A 20,058-nucleotide genomic window follows, 5' to 3' on the forward strand; every position below is an offset into this window, starting at 1 on the left:
TTGACAAAAGGGCGACAACTCTTAATCCACAACAAGACACCAAAAGGCCTAATATATTGTACTCTGATAAACAGATTTATCTATTATCAAATAAATCCCAATATTGTATCTCACTTATACAGACTACATCATACTAATAGACTATCGTCATACTACACTGTAGTATAGATTATATCTCACTTATACAGTCTATATCTTACTAATACAGTCTATATCTTACTAATACAAACTATCTTACTAATACAGACTAGTATGAAAGTATATATGAACATTCCTTAGACAATTGGTCTAGGCCTACCGAAAATTGAAATCCCATAGCCCAAGTCAAATACATATTGTTGAAATAGCATAACTGTGTCACGCAAACGCTTGCATCATCCAGTTCATACTCACTCAAATGTTTGAAGCCAATAATGTGCTGTTCTCAGTGAAAACACCTCAATTGTAAGTTCTGATTTCATATGATCGTTTGTCAGAAAATATTGGAATGTTGTTTACATGAATTGTAATGTATGTCAGGACTCGAAACTTTTCATAGCCAATCGGGCCAACACTTAGTCATTTTACATAGACCGACCAGGTTTTCTATAGCCTTGGGCCATCGGACCACCTTTACTTTCGAACATCATACTAAATTAATACAGACTATATCTTACTAATACAAACTATATCTTACTAATACAGACTTCATCTTACTAATACAGACTATATCTTACTAATACAGACTATCTTACTAATACAGACTATATCTTACTAATACAGACTATATCTTACTAATACAGACTATCTTACTAATACAAACTATATCTTACTAATACAGACTATATCTTACTAATACAGACTATCTTACTAATACAAACTATCTTACTAATACAGACTATCTTACTAATACAGACTATATCTTACTAATACAGACTATCTTATACAGACTATATCTTACTAATACAGACTACCTTACTTATACAGACTATATCTTACTAATACAGACTATATCTTACTAATACAGACTATATCTTACTAATACAGACTATATCTTACTAATACAAACTATCTTACTAATACAGACTATATCTTACTAATACAGACTATCTTACTAATACAGACTATCTTGCTAATACAGATTATCTTGCTATACAAACTATCTTACTAATACAGACTATATCTTACTAATACAAACTATCTTACTAATACAGACTATCTTACTAATACAGACTATCTTACTAATACAGACTATCTTACTAATACAGACTATCTTACTTATACAGACTATATCTTACTAATACAGACTATCTTACTAATACAGACTATATCTTACTAATACAGACTATATCTTACTAATACAGACTATATATCTTACTAATACAGACTATCTTACTAATACAGACTATATCTTACTAATACAGACTATATCTTACTAATACAGACTATATCTTACTAATACAGACTATCTTACTAATACAGACTATATCTTACTAATACAAACTATCTTACTAATACAGACTATATCTTACTAATACAGACTATCTTACTAATACAGACTATATCTTACTAATACAGACTATATCTTAATTATACAGACTATATCTTACTTATACAGACTATATCTTACTAATACAGACTATCTTACTAATACAGACTATCTTACTATACAAACTATCTTACTAATACAGACTATATCTTACTAATACAAACTATCTTACTAATACAGACTATATCTTACTAATACAGACTATCTTACTAATACAGACTATCTTACTTATACAGACTATATCTTACTAATACAGACTATATCTTACTAATACAGACTATCTTACTAATACAGACTATATCTTACTAATACAGACTATCTTACTAATACAGACTATATCTTACTAATACAGACTATATATCTTACTAATACAGACTATCTTACTAATACAGACTATATCTTACTAATACAGACTATATCTTACTAATACAGACTATATATCTTACTAATACAGACTATATATCTTACTAATACAGACTATCTTACTAATACAGACTATATCTTACTTATACAGACTATATTTTACTAATACAGACTATATATCTTACTAATACAGACTATCTTACTAATACAGGCTATATCTTACTAATACAGACTATATCTTACTAATACAGACTATCTTACTAATACAGACTATATCTTACTAATAGAGACTATCATACTAATACAGACTATATCTTACTAATACAGACTATATCTTACTAATACAAACTATATCTTACTAATACAAACTATCTTACTAATACAGACTATATCTTACTAATACAGACTATATCTTACTAATACAGACTATCTTACTTATACAAACTATATCTTACTAATACAGACTATCTTACTTATACAGACTATATCTTACTTTTACAAACTATCTTACTTATACAGACTATATCTTACTAATACAGACTATCTTACTAATACAGACTATATCTTACTAATACAGACTATATCTTACTTATACAGACTATATCTTACTTATACAGACTATATCTTACTAATACGGACTATCTTACTTATACAGACTATATCTTACTTTTACAAACTATCTGACTAATACAGACTATATCTTACTAATACAGACTATCTTACTAATACAGACTATATCTTACTTATACAGACTATATTTTACTAATACAGACTATCTTACTAATACAGACTATATCTTACTAATACAGACTATCTTACTAATACAGACTATATCTTACTTATACAGGCTATATTTTACTAATACAGACTATCTTACTAATACAGACTATATCTTACTTATACATACTATATTTTACTAATACAGACTATATCTTACTTATACAGACTATATCTTACTTATACAGACTATATCTTACTACTGCAAACTATCTTACTAATACAGACTATATCTTACTTATACAAACTATATCTTACTTATACAGACTATTTCTTACTTATACAGACTATCTTACTAATACAGACTATCTTGCTTATACAGACTATATCTTACTAATACAGACTATATCTTACTTATACAGACTATATCTTACTTATACAGACTATATCTTACTACTGCAAACTATCTTACTAATACAGACTATATCTTACTTATACAAACTATATCTTACTTATACAGACTATTTCTTACTTATACAGACTATCTTACTAATACAGACTATCTTGCTTATACAGACTATATCTTACTAATACAGACTATCTTACTAATACAGACTATATCTTACTAATACAGACTTTATCTTACTAATACAAACTATCTTACTAATACAGACTATAGCTTACTAATACAGACTATATCTTACTAATACAAACTATATCTTACTAATAAAGACTATTTCTTACTAATACAGACTTTATCTTACTAATACAGACTATCTTTCTAATACAGGCTATATCTTACTTATACAGACTATATCTTACTAATACAGACTATCTTACTAATACAGACTATATCTTACTTATACAGACTATATTTTACTAATACAGACTATCTTACTTATACAAACTATATCTTACTAATACAGACTATCTTACTAATACAGACTATCTTACTTATACAGACTTTATCTTACTAATAGACTATATCTTACTAATACAGAATATATCTTACTAATACAGACTATATCTTACTTATACAGACTATATCTTACTAATACAGACTATCTTACTAATACAGACTATATCTTACTTATACAGACTATATTTTACTAATACAGACTATATCTACTTATACAGACTATATCTTACTTATACAGACTATATCTTACTTATACAGACTATATCTTACTTATACAGACTATATCTTACTACTGCAAACTATCTTACTAATACAGACTATATCTTACTTATACAAACTATATCTTACTTATACAGACTATATCTTACTTATACAGACTATCTTACTAATACAGACTATCTTACTAATACAGACTATATCTTACTAATACAGACTATCTTACTAATACAGACTATATCTTACTAATACAGACTATATCTTACTAATACAAACTATCTTACTAATACAGACTATATCTTACTAATACAGACTATATCTTACTAATACAAACTATATCTTACTAATAAAGACTATTTCTTACTAATACAGACTATATCTTACTAATACAGACTATATCTTACTAATACAGACTAGTAGATCTTACTAATACAGACTATATCTTACCAGTACTAAGGGTCATAAATAAGTTTTCCTCTAAAATCACGTGTTCATAATAGTATTCATACAATTGTAAGCTAAGCTTCTAGAGGTGACTTTTATGAATTCTAAAACCACTGCTACACTGTTCGACTTCCGGTATCCTATAGGTTATCAGTGTTTAGCAGCGCGGATCAAACATAAGGTGTATTGCCGAGTGCCGACACCATCAGGTGAAAACGAGGTATTCAGAGGTATTTCATACAAAACTAATTTATTGACTGACGTTATAAGAAGATAAAATGGAGCGGCAATGTGGACAAACATCCATTGGTCAAACCAATATACTGGGAAGAGTGCTCCGGGTCCAAGTAACTCAAACGGTTGGTACGTCGCTTGAACAGTTTTCTGTTGTAACAACCTCTTGTTCCATGGCAGACAGTTGTTTGGAACATTTTGTTGTGCTCACAGTATCATTCGCTGGACTTGTTCAATGGCTATTTGATCTCTTTTCGTCTTTGGTGACAATACCAAACGGATGGTTAACAAGTTATGTAATGCTTTTCTATACCCCTGACATTTTTGTTTCACTGTTCGAAGCATGCGCACTATGCAGTGTCTATCAATATGTTTCGCAACGTTTTCTGGTCATGAGTACTTTATTTATTTTATATTCGACGCCATCACCTCTATTAACTTGGCCGTTCTATCAATCGCGACCCCTTTATTCTTTTCGTTTGTTTGTTTGGTGTTTTTTCCCTGTAGTTTTCTGATCTCCTATACACAGGCGATAAGCTCTGTAGTCTCCGCTTACGCAACGGATCAACACTACAGTACGAGGAGGGTGATTTGGTACCCAAACGCTCACAGCGCGTTTGCGCCCGTCGAGCGATGGGGATTAAAACCCCGCTGCAATCCCGCCGTAATCCCGCGCAAGCGATGTCGCTGCGATCCCGCTCACGCAGCGATTCCGCTCTGACAAGGCAACAACCCCGCTCAGTCAGCGATTCAGCTCCGGAAGGCCTGCAAACCCGCTCAGCCAGCGATCCCGCTCCGGCGGGCCAGCAAACCCGCTCAGCCAGCGATCCCGCTCCGGTGGGCCAGCAAACCCGCTCTGCCAGCGATCCCGCTCCCGTAACATGGACACAAGAAATCCTGCAATCTTTTTTTTTTAATATAACGATGAATAAGAAGGAACTCATATTTATTTCATCAGAAACGTTCGCATAATGTAATGTAACGTTTACAAAATGTTTTTCGTATTCACTTGCTTGAGTTGTTTTCTGCTTGTGTAAGTATCAAATCAAGAGTAATTTGGTAGCGTAAGTAATGAAGTTTAGTTTAACAAAAATACATTTTATGGATCTTAAAGTATAATCATAGAAAAAGGTTAAACACAAAGTTATTTTTAAACAACATCTTGTATCTAAAAATGTTCATACGGAGAGTAGCGTAGTGCAAAATGCAAATGTACATCTGGTTTTAATTAGATTGAGTATTCTGATATATTTCTAAGTTGTTTTGTCTTTTTGGTGTACATACATACATGTACATGTTAGCTGGATCGTATGAAAGAGGAACATGACGCAATTTGGCCTGTTTCCACCTAAAGGTGACCATTTTTAAATAAAAAGTAGTTCTCAGATTTGATATTCGCTGGTGTCAATAACAAGGGGGAAGACGTAGTTGATGAAATATTTAAGTTTGGATGTCAATTAGACTAACTACATGAATAATAGAAAACAAAACCATCAGTTTATGCAGCATACGGAAGATTAAGAGATCAAACCACCAACATTTATCTATTTTGCATACATATGTACGTATCTACAAGTTGCGAAGCTTACAACGATGACAACTGAGCAAAATATGAGTGTGACCCGTGACGTCAAACAGCATGTTCTGTTATAGGATATTACGGTTATTTTTGACATTACGTTATCGGTAAATGTTTTTAATTTCACATTACAGTAGATTTGGTAATCTTCGCGATGGATTTAATTTCCGTATATCCACGGCGTTTTAACATAACGCGAAGAAAAGCAATGTTGAGAAGGCGTGTTTGCATGGAATTTATCAACTGCGAACTTCTCCGACTGGAGCAACCGCGAAATATTAGCTTAACAACTAGACATCATTGAACGGTTAGAAATCTATCTATATGATTCATGTTTTAATTATATTTGATCAAGTAAATACCATAGACCTTTAACATACACATTATAGTCGTTGGAATTCGAGTTCTATAAGTAATATGAATTATGTGTGTCTTTCTTGTTTTATTTCTACCATTATGATTTTGCATTGGGTCGTAAAATAAAATATGCCCAAAATGAAGTCATAAAATCCGATGAAGAATGTATCCTCATATTATAATCTACGTATACCGTCGTATAGAAATCAAATACACACATTTTATATTAAATTCAGAGGGAAAATAAATCAATACATAGATGGAAAAAAAATCGAAGAAATTCAAAACCCATCGTAAAAATCTGTACAGTACATGTGTTTGTAACACATACTTTATCGGTATAAAACACAAGTTTCCGGATTATATTCCTGTTGGGCGTTTACAATAAACCATAGGCTACATGTCAACCTGAGCTCCTAAGAAGATTCATCTATTAGGCTCGTCTTCGATGGGTGGGATTGAGAGCTCTCCACAAAGGAGGATGACAAGTCATATCACACGTATGATGTCGTGGATGTGATTTTTGGTTTTTCTGGGATAAAAGAGTTCTGTATTGATCCAGCTGAGAGGGTTCGTGACGTTTTGATGTTATTGTCCCCGTCATACACCTGGCAGGGATAATGCTAATGTTTGTGTTGATTCTTACAACAGAAGACAATCGATAATCTGAAATAAAGATTTAACAAAATATAACTTTGAAAAAAAAAAGCAAGAAAAAAAAAGTAAAAAAACAAACAAAAAAGATTAACTAACTATTCAAAACGTGCCTCCATCACATAAAAATAAATTCAATAGCCCTTTGATATTTTGAAATGCACACGACTGATATTTTTGTCAGATAAGTATCCAGTTTCACATCACTACAAACGTAAGAAATGAATATATTTCTTGATAATCGAGATATAAAAACATGTTCAATACATATATATGAGACCATACGCCACATCAAAGTGATGGACTTCTATACTGATACACACAGATATATCTATCCAAATGACACACGACCTTGTGTGCAATATGCGCGACAGACAGCAGGTCAATGAGCATAGCTTAGCCGAGATATTTCAGATCATCAAAGAACTAATTTAATTGATTTTGCATATATGTCACATGACAGGTTTTTTGTATTCGTTTTTGATCGAAGCTGTAACTGCAGCTGCAGCTGTCTGACATTGCACTGTGTATGGTCACAACTGCAATTCGGGTTATCTCTGTTTTAATACATTTTTGTACCATCTGGACCCAGTTGTTCAAAAGGTGATTAGCTTAATCACTTGATTAGTGAAAATTTCATTTCTCATTTGTTGAAAATCCTGTGAGTATATCGTCTTTAAATTAAGCCAGTTGAAAGAGAATTAAGAATTCCAGAATTTCATCAAGTTTTGTCAAGTTAGTTCTACGAGAAATTATTATATCAGGATTTGAAAAATGTTGTAACTGTCTGACATTGCACTGTGTATGGTCACAACTACGTTATGACCACTATGATATATATATCTATATTTCATATAGATATATTTTTATATCGAACATGATTTATTACGGATAATGTTGTTATTATGATTAGTATTGTGTGTATATATATGTAAATTGTATATGCACGTTTGGGTAAAATATCAAAGTTCGTCCTTATTAAAGTAATATGGAGATCAATCAATAAGTGTATCACGATATTGATATATATATGTAACAGAGCGCATGATTAATCAAATTTAAATCACTGCCTCCGCTAGGGATCGAACCCGGGACCTCTGGCTTACTAGTCTTACGCTTAACCGATCGAGCTAAAGAGAAGATCTCTCTAGCCGAGCGGTATATTGCGACTAGTATTTACCAGCTAGGGTTACATAACTTTGATTTTTATATCGAACATGATTTATTACGGATAATGTTGTTATTATGATTAGTATTGTGTGTATATATATGTAAATTGTATATGCACGTTTGGGTAAAATATCAAAGTTCGTCCTTATTAAAGTAATATGGAGATCAATCAATAAGTGTATCACGATATTGATTTATATAGGCTATGCCTGATGTCCAATCCTATTGACTTAACATCTCGTCAATAAGATGTGTTGAAATTAAAAATATGGATACTGAGTGTTCTATTTTCTTACGAAACCTGACATAAATAGTTACCCTGATTTTTTATTTAAACATATTTTTATTGTAACTTATATGTATATAAGGGATTGGGCAAAAAACACCTTTCCCGACACAAGTATACATGAAAAAAATACAGCAAGATGGCATAATATAATATTTTAATATAATATTATTTTTTAACATGTTTACAAATTGGTTTAGCGGGAGAGAGAGAGAGGAGGGGGGGGGGGGGGGGGGGGGATATATATATATAAAGATATAGTGAAAGTAATTGCTCTTATTTCAATGCATGTGTATATCTTGATATGTTGCAACCATTAAACCAATACGTACATATTATAAATGTATAACTTTCAACAATACAAATTACGTACCTAATTTAAATCTGAAATATATATATAATATAATATATATATGCAAAGTTTATGTGGCCTTCTTAGATACATATAAGGCCTTCGACACTGTACAACACAACGGTATATTTAACAAACTTTATAATATTGGAGTGACCGGCTGTATATTTAGAATGCTACGCAATGCATATCAGGACATATATAGTGCTGTAGTTCATAATGGTGCTCAATCACGCTGGCTCAAAGTTCAAAGGTCAGTCAGACAAGGAGGAATCATCTCAACATTCCTATACTTACTTCACATTAATGACATGCTCATCGAATTGGAGTCGACTAAAGTTGGGGCAAAAGTTCAATCTATTGCATGTGGTAATCCATGTTTAGCTGATGATGTTGCTCTTGTCACCACTAGTCCGAAAGCCCTGCAGACATTGTTAGACGTCGCACAAAGCTACGCTGAAAGGTGGAACTTCCAATTTAATACATCAAAATGCAAAATACTTACCTTTCGTACCGCCTGCAAAAGTATAGATTGGATAATTAACAACAATCCAATTCTAACTGTAGACAAGGATATACACCTAGGAGTACTCCTGTCCACCAACCTTAAAAACGCCGACGCCGTTGACAACGCATGTAAAAAAGGCCGCAACATGCTACATTCAATCACACGTATGGGAACCGATTGTGTATACACTAAACCGTTAACACTCATCAGCATTTACAAGAAAGTTATACTTTCGTCTGTGCTATATGGATGTGAACTATGGAATAACTTAACTAAATCCGATATTCGAAAGCTAGAAACATTTCAGCATTATGCAGTTAAATTCATTCTAAACCTGAGACCATCTACTCGATCCGACATGTGCGAAAGTATGGTTGGAATACGCAGGATTCGGTGTGAAATTGAAAAGCGGAAATTGTACTTTTTACGCTGTATTGTTAAATGCACACCTGGCAGTGTTCCGAAAGGAATTTTCATCCGTAGACTTTTCAAATATATAGATGGCCAAGAAACAAATCAAATGGGATTTATCCCCGACATCTTGTCAATTTTAATAAAGTGTGGACTATTAGACTTTATTCAGTGTTATATTCGAAACGCGGATTTCCCATCAAAGATTCAATGGAAACTGTTTGTAAACGGAGCTATTGCTATATATGAGGATCGACTATTGTCCGAGAGAATGAACGGAGACAATGATTTCATTCGATTTCGGTCTGTCCATTGTACTTATAGCAAACCGTATGACATGCTTAAAACATCTGGTATCGACAAAAGAACAGTGTTATATATATGCAAAATGCTCACGTGTGTTCCTGTGGAAAAATATGCTATATGTAAGCTGTGTAGAAAACCGTTTTATGACACTATAAGACATTTTGTTACAGACTGTACCAATACCTTTACGCTAAGGGATACATTTTTAACAAAAGTGGTTGATTATTATGGAGTGCAGCCTTATCTGATAATCTCTAACCTGTCAGAAGAGCTCCTGCTCCAGACAATTTTCAAAGGGAAAATCTCAGACTTTGAATTTGACAGTGATGTTTTAACTGAAGAGTTTACCAAAGACTGTGCGTACCTACTAAAGAAATCAGCTGAAATTTACTTCCGCGCCTAAGTGATGTGAAATAAGATATGTTACTCAGAATGAGTCAAATGGAACAGATCAGATGTGATTCTTAATCACGATGTGCAGTTAACGTTATAATTCAATGTAATTATGTCCATTTCTATTTAACTTTTTCTTTTCTTCCTTTTGTACTCTCAAATTTTGAGGAATAAAGAATGATGAGGTAGACTAGTAAACATGGAGCATAGGCTAAATCCTTATGTAACAACATTCTGCCCGCAGGTAAAAAAAAAAGCCGTAGGGGTCCGATGGGGTCACTGCGATACAGGTATACTCGCTATTGTAATCAAAATCTGTGATTGGCAGATGTTAACAGCAGGTGAAAACATTTCTATAACGTTAACTACACTGTACACGACCGGTATTTGTCCTGTGTATAGAGGATTTATCTATATCACATTGATTAACTCCAATCATGATTTGTAAATGACGCGATTTGTACCACGTGGTCTCCATACACACAGTTTTATTTGGATACTATAACACATGGAAATGTGTTACATGAGGAACATTAACATTGTATCACACGTACATATATATGAATAAACAATCCAGGTACAAAAACATAATATTCATAGGATTATATTACATACACGTAATCAAAGAAGAGATTTTTTTAGAAAAAAAAGACAAATCATTTAGAACTTCGTTTATAATTATGACCTTTTAACAGACCTTTTAGTTTAGTTTTATTTGGATTTGAGCGGTAATAATTTAGAATATGTAATTTCTTTGCAAATTTTCAATGATTGCGTTTTTACAGGAAAACAGATAATGATACTCATCTCCTACATTCTCTGAAGACAAGGTTCATATCTTCTCCTGAAACTCTTTGTTACCTACCAGTTTCAATGGAAAATTTCAATTACATGTACGTACACTGTGTATCTAATACAATTACAGTTAATCTAATCTCAGGCTTCATCGGACATAAAATGGACTGGTCAATAGCTCGGTGAAGGACGAAATACTTCACATGGTTTTGGTGTTAGGTCTTGATAATAATGGTGACTTTCGCATAGTCAGTACGTATTTTTTTTTTTTTTTTTACTTCCGAAATAAAAAGGACAGGAAATATTCCCATGTTGTCGTTATAATTGATTAAAATATGTTTAGAATGTGTTTTTGTTGACGTTTTTATCACATACACATGACAGATGACACAAATGTATTGTTTTTCTCACAATAAAGAAAGAATATTGGACTACACACACAATCATTTTGTGGTCTATATAGTTTAAACTGTATTTTATTTGACAATTTCCATTTAATAGTATATATACAACATAAGATATACATACATACGTATATACTATAATGCTCTGTGTTGTAATCAAAGACCGTACTACATGTATTTCTTTGCTGGCAAAAAGAGATCGGGAAGGCAATCGATTATCCTTTACAAAAGTGTTCGATATCTCACATAATAATTTTGTACCAGGTTGCTAAAATGGTAACAATTTTTTCAATTCTTTCAATTCTTTATTAGTCTTGCGAGTATACATCTCATCAACATCATACGATTACAAAAAAATTAATTCAAGTCAGCTCGAGTAGAGCAATGCACTTGTGACGATTTTTTTTCTGATAAGAAAGTAATTAAATGATTAGCTACTATAGTTGGGAAACTATTAGCACTGATTTCGATATCTACCGGTAATATATATGTAAGTGTATGTCCGTGATATTAGCCATGCAAGAGATGTCCCCGATGGACACATAAATAATGATAGTAATAAAAACACAATATCTTTAGGCCGTAGATTTAAAACTACGAAATGTTCAAATAATTGTAAAGTTTATGAAACTTACTACAGAAATTCAAAGATAATTTTCTCAAACAGACATGTTGCTAGCTAAATACTTCAAATGTCTACGTAAAAATAAGTCGAGATCAAAATAACGAGCCCCTTATGTGGCCTCTCCGAGGTCATGCACAAAACGCCATCTATACAAAGGTCAGCTAAATCAGAATTGTAATAATGCTGCCGTGGACACGTGGCTCATTGTCCACTATTAAAATGGTTACCGGATTGAGCACATTTCCGTGTTCCCCATATCCCACTCGAGGTGCACAAAAATTCTGACCAAGATCCGACCGTCCTAAGTACTCTAGAAATGATGACAAAACCGCCTTTTGACCCGTCCCCATTCCGTAAGAATGAAATAATGCTACTGCGGACACTTGGTTCATTGTCCACCATTAACCGGAATGATTACCTTTCCGTTTTCCCAAAGAAGGCGGTCACCAGTTAGCAGTCACAGGATACATTTACAATGTATTGACTCAGCTCCTAACACTAAATGACGACTATATCCAGTATTACTGGATTTATGACTCGTGAGTGTTCTTGCACATGCATGAAAATAGTCTATTTGAACTTTAATAACTACAATATTTCCCTACAAATACTTTTATCAAAATGGGCTGACATCAAGTACACTGTCATATTGTACATCATTGCAGATATAATTCAACTTATAACAACGATTTCATGAGCAATACATTACACATATGAATTTGTATCTCATAGTTGAGGTACATCATCCAATAAATACTTACGATGGACGATACAACTGAAAACATATACATGGTAATTAAAGTATAATTAATCGACACCAGGCTGTTGAAAGTCTACCGTCATTACTGATTGAGCGGGTCCTATTCAATTCCGCTCGAGCGGGTCCGCTACAATCCCGCTCGAGCGGGCCCGCTACAAGCCCGCCCGGCGAGCGGGTCCGCTACACGTCCGCTCAAGCCCGCGCCCGAACCCGCTCAAGCCCGCGCCCGAACCTGCTGCCAATCCGCTCGAAGCCCGCTCAAAACCCGCGGCAATCCCGCTGCAAACCCGCGCAAATTCTGAGCGGAGGGCTGCGCGGGTCAACGCTCTGTGAGCGTTTGAGTACCAAATCACCCTCCTCGTACTGTACCTTAGTAGATATCGAACTCGTCTGCTACTCTTGCCGACAACTAGCCTAGCTGGTTCCCGACCTCGAGGTATTATATCGTAAACGACACTACTAGTATACCTCCGACCTCCTGTACGAAGCATCATGGTCAGGTCAGGTCAGGTCAGGAACCAGAATAGCCCGACAGCGGGATTTCCCGCCCTCCAGATTTCAGAGGTTGCGTTCGAAAAGGCCGAGAACGTACCTCTTGGATTTCGACAGGGGTTCTCCCCATGGGGTAATCCAGTTTCCTGTTCCCCTGCACTTCCATCAACAATAATGATTAATTAAGTTTCTAACTAGGCTCATAATGTAAAATAAATAACGTTATTTTCTTAATATGAAATATCACATTTTTTTAATCACGTGATAAAGATTTGGTTTTGCTAGTTGGACGAAGGTATAGTTGTCTTCAAGTACGTGTAGTATCGAGCATGTAGGCAATAGTATCGTATACAGTCTAGAAATACACCAATAGGTCTAATGCCAAAATCAAGTACACCAGGGATAAAATCGAGAGAGTTAGACTGGAACAAATTATTTGTGGTGACAGGATCATTACATATCCTGAGTAACATCATTGTCGCTCTCGATTTCAGTGTTGTTAAGTATTGGGCAAAATTACTCAATGTGAAATGAGAGCAACACATGTTTCTTTTTTTCGTACGATAAAAATAAAAACAATACGTGTTTATGAATCATTGATCCAAAACATAGATAGCCATGTGCAGGCCTGTTTTCAATCATTTTATATTTATCAACCTACAACACGTCCGGCGGCGTACACTTGTATTATGACCAATGAAAAAAAATCGTGATGCTCAGTTTTACGTACAATATACCAAGATGCATGTACAAGACAGATACTGTTTGTACGTACAAGATAAAGATGTTTGCAGTGGTTCTAATACGCCACCGTAAACACGTGATCAGTATGTATTTAAAAAAAAAAACGAGGAAGAGAGAATGATTCCTTTTGTCGAATTCCATCGGAACTGGAGAAAAAATACAAGTTCTGCCTGACAAATCGTAAAAAAATACTGCTTTTACTTCGATACAATTTTACGTAGATTTTTAGTCATATTGAACCGGTCTGGCAGCATAATTGGAAACGAGAAAAACTTTTCTTGAATGATTGTAATCAGGTCAGAAAAGCTCCAATCCGGTCCATTCCGGTCCATTCTGGTCTATCGCGCTTGTCCCTTCCCATGTACATCTCTTTAGTACTATCCCATTTTTGGCGCGGAAAGGTCAGAAAACTTCGAAAGTGAAAGTAACTGGTATTCAGCTCAACAGTGCCGATGGACATGAGGCAATATGTAAGTTTCATGTGTAAAAATGCAGGTATCGTTTCATTCGTATACTGTTCCTCGATTTCAAGACTACATAGAACTAGTAATACACTTTTAAAATTACACATGAAGTCATTTATCTATCGAATAGTGACAGTCGGACAGTCTGGAGACTTCTTGGTATTTTACGATTGAGTGCGTCATGTGTAAATAATACAACTTCCGATTTTAGTATATTTCACTGAAAATCGCACCACTTTTGCTGATTATAAAAAAAAATTGGGGGGATAATAAAGTTTTCGTTTTTTGCCGTTTTTCACCGATTTTGGAACGTCCGAAATCGCCGTTTTTCGTGAGGTTTAAAAGTATGAATTACTGTAAAAGATCTAGCGTGCCAGGGTTTATTAAGAGCATTCATACTTAATATTTTAACTAGGCTCTATATTATATAAATGTTGAATAAACTCACGGGAAGATATTAGGTGGCCATGGGATAGGCCTACAGCCAGGGATCACGGCATCTTCGCTAGCCAAGGTTTCTGATTATGTTACACTCCACGAACCCTTGGCAGATAAATATAAAGTTGTGTTCACACCGTTGCGTCCTGGAATCCCAGGGCTTCCAATCGCATCTTACATTCAGGCTTGGTTTTGCAGTAAACAAAAATTGCAGCACCCAGTGCAGTGCTACCTTGTCAACAATGCTATGGCATTTTCCCTGAAAACAGACACATACAATATTTGGGGAAACATCAGAGTGCTTGATCAATTGATAGAAGTTATTGATCACATATCTCATCAAAATGACAAGCCTCCATGTGTGTTTGTATATATTAAAACATCACTGATGAAGTACATCTGTAATGCTGGTTTTGATTGGTCGAAAATTTCATGCGTAAAGGGTGGTAATTTTGAATCGCCGCTAGAATTAAGGCTAGAGCTGATGACTATCTGCCAAAGAGTTAATGGAGTGTAGCGTAATCAGGAGCCTTTGCTAGCAAAGATGTGGATCATGGGTATTTGCAGTATACCTAATGAGTGACCAGGGAGGAATGAGTGTCCAGGGACGTTTTTCACGTCCAAGAATTCCTTAAGATCTTTTTGATATTTTTTGGGTCATCTAGGTCAAGGATGACCTATAGTTGTCCTGCTTCGTCCATTGTGCGCCATGCATAAACTTATTGCATTTAAAACTTCTCAAGTTCTTTTAGTGGGACTGAACTCATACTTGCCCGAAATGCTCCTGAGATGGTCTTGATCAAGTGTTTATATTTTCCGGGGTCAGTCTGAAATAGAAGATGGCCGTCATGGCAGCCATCTTAAAAACTTATTCAAACTTTATTTCAATTGATTTTAAACTTCTTCTGATCCACTGGTACCATTAGCAAGGTAAGGATATTAAGGAAGTGTGCCAAAAAGTGTTATTTTTGAGCCTCGCAAAACTTTGACATGCCAGCCGTGACAGAAGTTTTGTAACATGATTGGAAAATGAGGGTTTTCCTGAACAACTGTTTTAAAGTTCTTATAAAATTTCACTGGTTGGATTGATCTCAAACTTACTTATGTGGAGTGGGGGAGAATAAAATCTAGGTAAGTTCTAATCCAAAGGGTTCTGATGTTAATATCGCCTTTCAAGCTGACTTGTGGTGATTTAACAACAGAACCCGACCCATACAGAAAACGAGCAATTTTTCCGACCCACCCTAAGGTCGGCGTTTGAACAATATTTCCCCTTATTCCCTTCAACCTGGCACATAAAATGTATACAGTGGACCTCAATAATCCGAACACCTTCGTTCCCAGCCCAAAAGGTCCGGATTACGAGTTTTCCGGACTGCCGAGTTTCGTCTACCAAGTCTAAAAAATTGTCGTGTAAGAGTTATCTCCCTTGACTATATACAATGTGGGATGTTTAAACGACTTGTCCATTTCATAAACACGTCTAATTGTCAGTCTTTTTAAAAGATAAATATACTTATGTTTCTGATATAATTTTTGTTTTGTTTTATTTTGTAGAAACTAAAAAATAAACAATGTTTTTAAAAGAACATGTAAAGTGAAAGTTGTTTTATTTTCCATTACACGTAACGGTGTTCCAAGCCGATATCCTTGTTTACCCAATACAAATGTAACCGAGCCCCCCTTCGTGTTCAAAGTGTTAATGGTGTTAATTACCGATTATGAATTTATTTAATGTATTTGAGATTGGTTAATTATCGTATCACGTACTGTAAATTAGTGCATGAATTCTTGCGAACTACAAAATAGCAATATGTGTTCCTTTTAAAGTTGCCGTATGTAAAATAACTATAATAGATATTGTACGTCAAGTTGATAAATGCAAGACCAGTCTATACTGTCCTTAAAATCCTTTAATACTGTAGCATTTAGGTCATTAAGAAAAGTAATGTACCGTTATAAACACAGAGCTACATTGCAACACAGGTAAACACCCGGGGCTATGACCTGGCAGCGGTCGCTATGACTACGCAAAGTGTCAAGAGATAGTCTGTACAGCTGTCACGGGTGACTTGAATTGCCCCGATATTTTCCCCTCCACGTGGTGAAAAAATCGTCCGGATTATTGAGGGAAATTTACTAATGAAAAGTACGTTCCGTTCCCAAAATGGGGTTCCGGAATCGGAATCGGAATTTCCGGACTGGTGAGTACAAATAACGTTACGGAAACCCGTTCCCGTGCATTTCCGTCCGGACTGCGAGTTTTCCGGACTATCGGCGTCCGGATTATCGCGGGTCCACTGTACATCGATTAAAAGGTAAGATATTATTTTATTAGCTTACATACATATTTTACTCACTGATCATCATTCACTAAATATATCCGTCAACATTCTTTTCAAACCTGTTTTCAGCATTGTTTTGAAAATGGCCGCCATCGTCAGGACACAAGATATCGCGAGACTTCAATGTAAATAGATCGGGCAAAAGTCTCTTGTGACGAGATTTGGGTCACGTGATTAGCAATGGTGGTAGCTTTGAAGTTCTCTGAAAACGAGATGGCAAAGTATGTGGATGGATATATTTAGTGAACATGACCAGTGAGTAATATATGTATGTAAGCTAATAAATTTTTTTCTTATCTTTTACTTGATGTATACCTTTTATGTGTCAGATTGAGGGGAAATGGAGTAAACGTTGTTCAAACGCCGACCTGATGGTGGGTCGGAAAAATTGCTCATTTTCTGTATGTAAGAAGTTCTGACGTATCTACGAAGTAAGATCGTCAGAAAATTTGGACTAGGTAAGGTCAGGAAATCTCAACAAACTTATTTTTAGCCCACCATCATCAGATGGTGGGCTATTAAAACCTTGCATTCGTGGTCCGTCCATTCCTCCGTAAACAATTCTTGTTATCACTATTTCTCAGAAAGTACCAAAGGGATCTTTCTCAGATTTCATATGTAAGTTCCCCTTGGTCCCTTGTTGTGCATTTGCATTTTTGAACCAATCAGAAAACAATATGGCCTTCAGATAGGAACCATCTTTGATGTTAACAATTGAAGTTTGTTATCGCTATTTCTCAGAAAGTCCTAAAGGGATCTTTCTCATATAACATATGTAAGTCCTCTTGATCTGTAATTGTTCATATTGCATTTTGGACCAATTGGAAAACAACAAGACCGATAGGCGGCCATCTTGAATTTTGACAATTGAATTTTGTTATCACTATTTCTCAGAAAGATCCAAAGGGATCTTTCTCATCATTCATATGTAAGTTCCCCTTGGTCCCTTATTGTTCATATTGCATTTTAGGACTGATCAGAACACAACATGGCCAACAGGTGGCCATCTTGGATTTTGACAATTGCAGGTGGCTCTTGTGATATTGTGTTATATAAGGGATGAGATTCTTCCTCTTTTCAGAGGATTTCCTCTTTATTGACTCGGTTTCCAAAAAACTAAAACCTTTCGGAATCGGTCTGAAAAGCCCAAAAATATGTTTTTGCAAGTAGATATGGATCATCAAATGGTTGGTGCCAAGATCCCTCAGGGAAAGGTCAGAGGTCACGCGGACCTAGTCGGTTGACTTGCACATCGCTCCGGTAGAATAGCTATTTTCCAATATTTCTTTATTACTATGGAAAACCATTTTCCAACCATCGATTAGTTAACATGTTTGACTAACATACTGTGAGAGGAAATAGTTGTATCTTCATCGGAAAATATGCTTTTTGGTTAAAACTCTGAGACAATGGACTGAGCTTCGTGGCTGACTACTACTCAGCACTTACCTATACCTGGACGTGCGTGGTGCTTATATACATTTACATGGATTATTATAGTGACTGTTTTGGAGTATAACTTTATTCTTTCGCCATGCCTCCTCCCGGAACTAAATCTCGACAAGCTAGCGCCAGGACTAGTGGAATTAGCTCCATTAGATCTACGGATGAGAGACTTGACGAGATTTCTGATATTCTGAAGACTCTGATTACCGAGGATGTTCTAGATCGTAAGCTGGAGAAACTACGTACTGACATTCAAATAGAACATGCCGAACGTATAGAGGCGCTGGAAGGAAGAGTTAAAGAGCTGGAAAGTGATAATGAGGATCTGAGGGTGACAGTTTCGAACTTGGAGGAAGATCTTATTCAAACTAAGGACCGATTAAGTGAGTTAGAAGGACACCATAACGATCTCGAACAGCAGGGCAGAAAAAATTCGCTGAGAATTTCTGGACTAAAAGATCCTGGAGAAAAAGAATCTGTAGAGGAATGTGTACAGACGATTGTGGGATTTGTGCGTGAAAAACTGAAGGTTTCATTACAGGACAATGATATAGATATTGCGCATAGACTGGGCAAGTTCAACGGAACAAACCCGAGAAACGTCATTGTAAAGTTCACCCATCGCAGAAAGAAGCAGGAAATCATCCGTGCCCGCAGGAATTTGAAGGGAACTAAATTTGTGGTTTATGAGGACTTAACGCGGTTTAACCAACAAAGACTGAAGGAAGCATATCAACTGAACTGTGTTAAAAATTCCTACAGTGTGGACGGAAAGTTATTTGTAGTGCTAAAGAACGGACAGAAACGCAGACTCTCGTTCGATACCACTCTTGAGGAGAGATTTTTATTGAACGATGCCAATTTTGTGACAAGAAAGTAGACAAAAGTGACGATCGGTATGGACAGTGCCAGTATGATCTGGTTACCGATCAGCTATGATTATTATGATGGCCTTTATTCAGTGATTATATTTTCTAATTGTGTTTCTAATGTTCTATTTTTTTGTGTGTGTGTGGTTGATTATTCTGTGTGAAATGGATGTAATATGGAAATCCCGATTTTCACAGGTAAGAGGAATATTTTTATACTAATATTTGTCTTATATCTA

The 20,058-nt window shown here is 35.1% G+C and overlaps 1 protein-coding gene across 1 annotated transcript in view; it reads left to right on the forward strand.

The window, feature by feature from the left end:
* The first annotated feature begins 14,662 nt into the window (after window positions 1-14,662).
* Window positions 14,663-20,058, forward strand: part of LOC117338487 — a 28,326-nt gene continuing 22,930 nt past the window's right edge. The window contains exon 1 of the mRNA XM_033899843.1: window positions 14,663-14,727. The gene's annotated coding sequence lies outside the window, so the exon portion shown is untranslated. The remainder of the gene's footprint in view (window positions 14,728-20,058) is intronic.

This window comes from Pecten maximus, chromosome 11 (genome assembly GCF_902652985.1).
Source record: "Pecten maximus chromosome 11, xPecMax1.1, whole genome shotgun sequence".
NCBI lineage: Eukaryota > Metazoa > Mollusca > Bivalvia > Pectinida > Pectinidae > Pecten > Pecten maximus.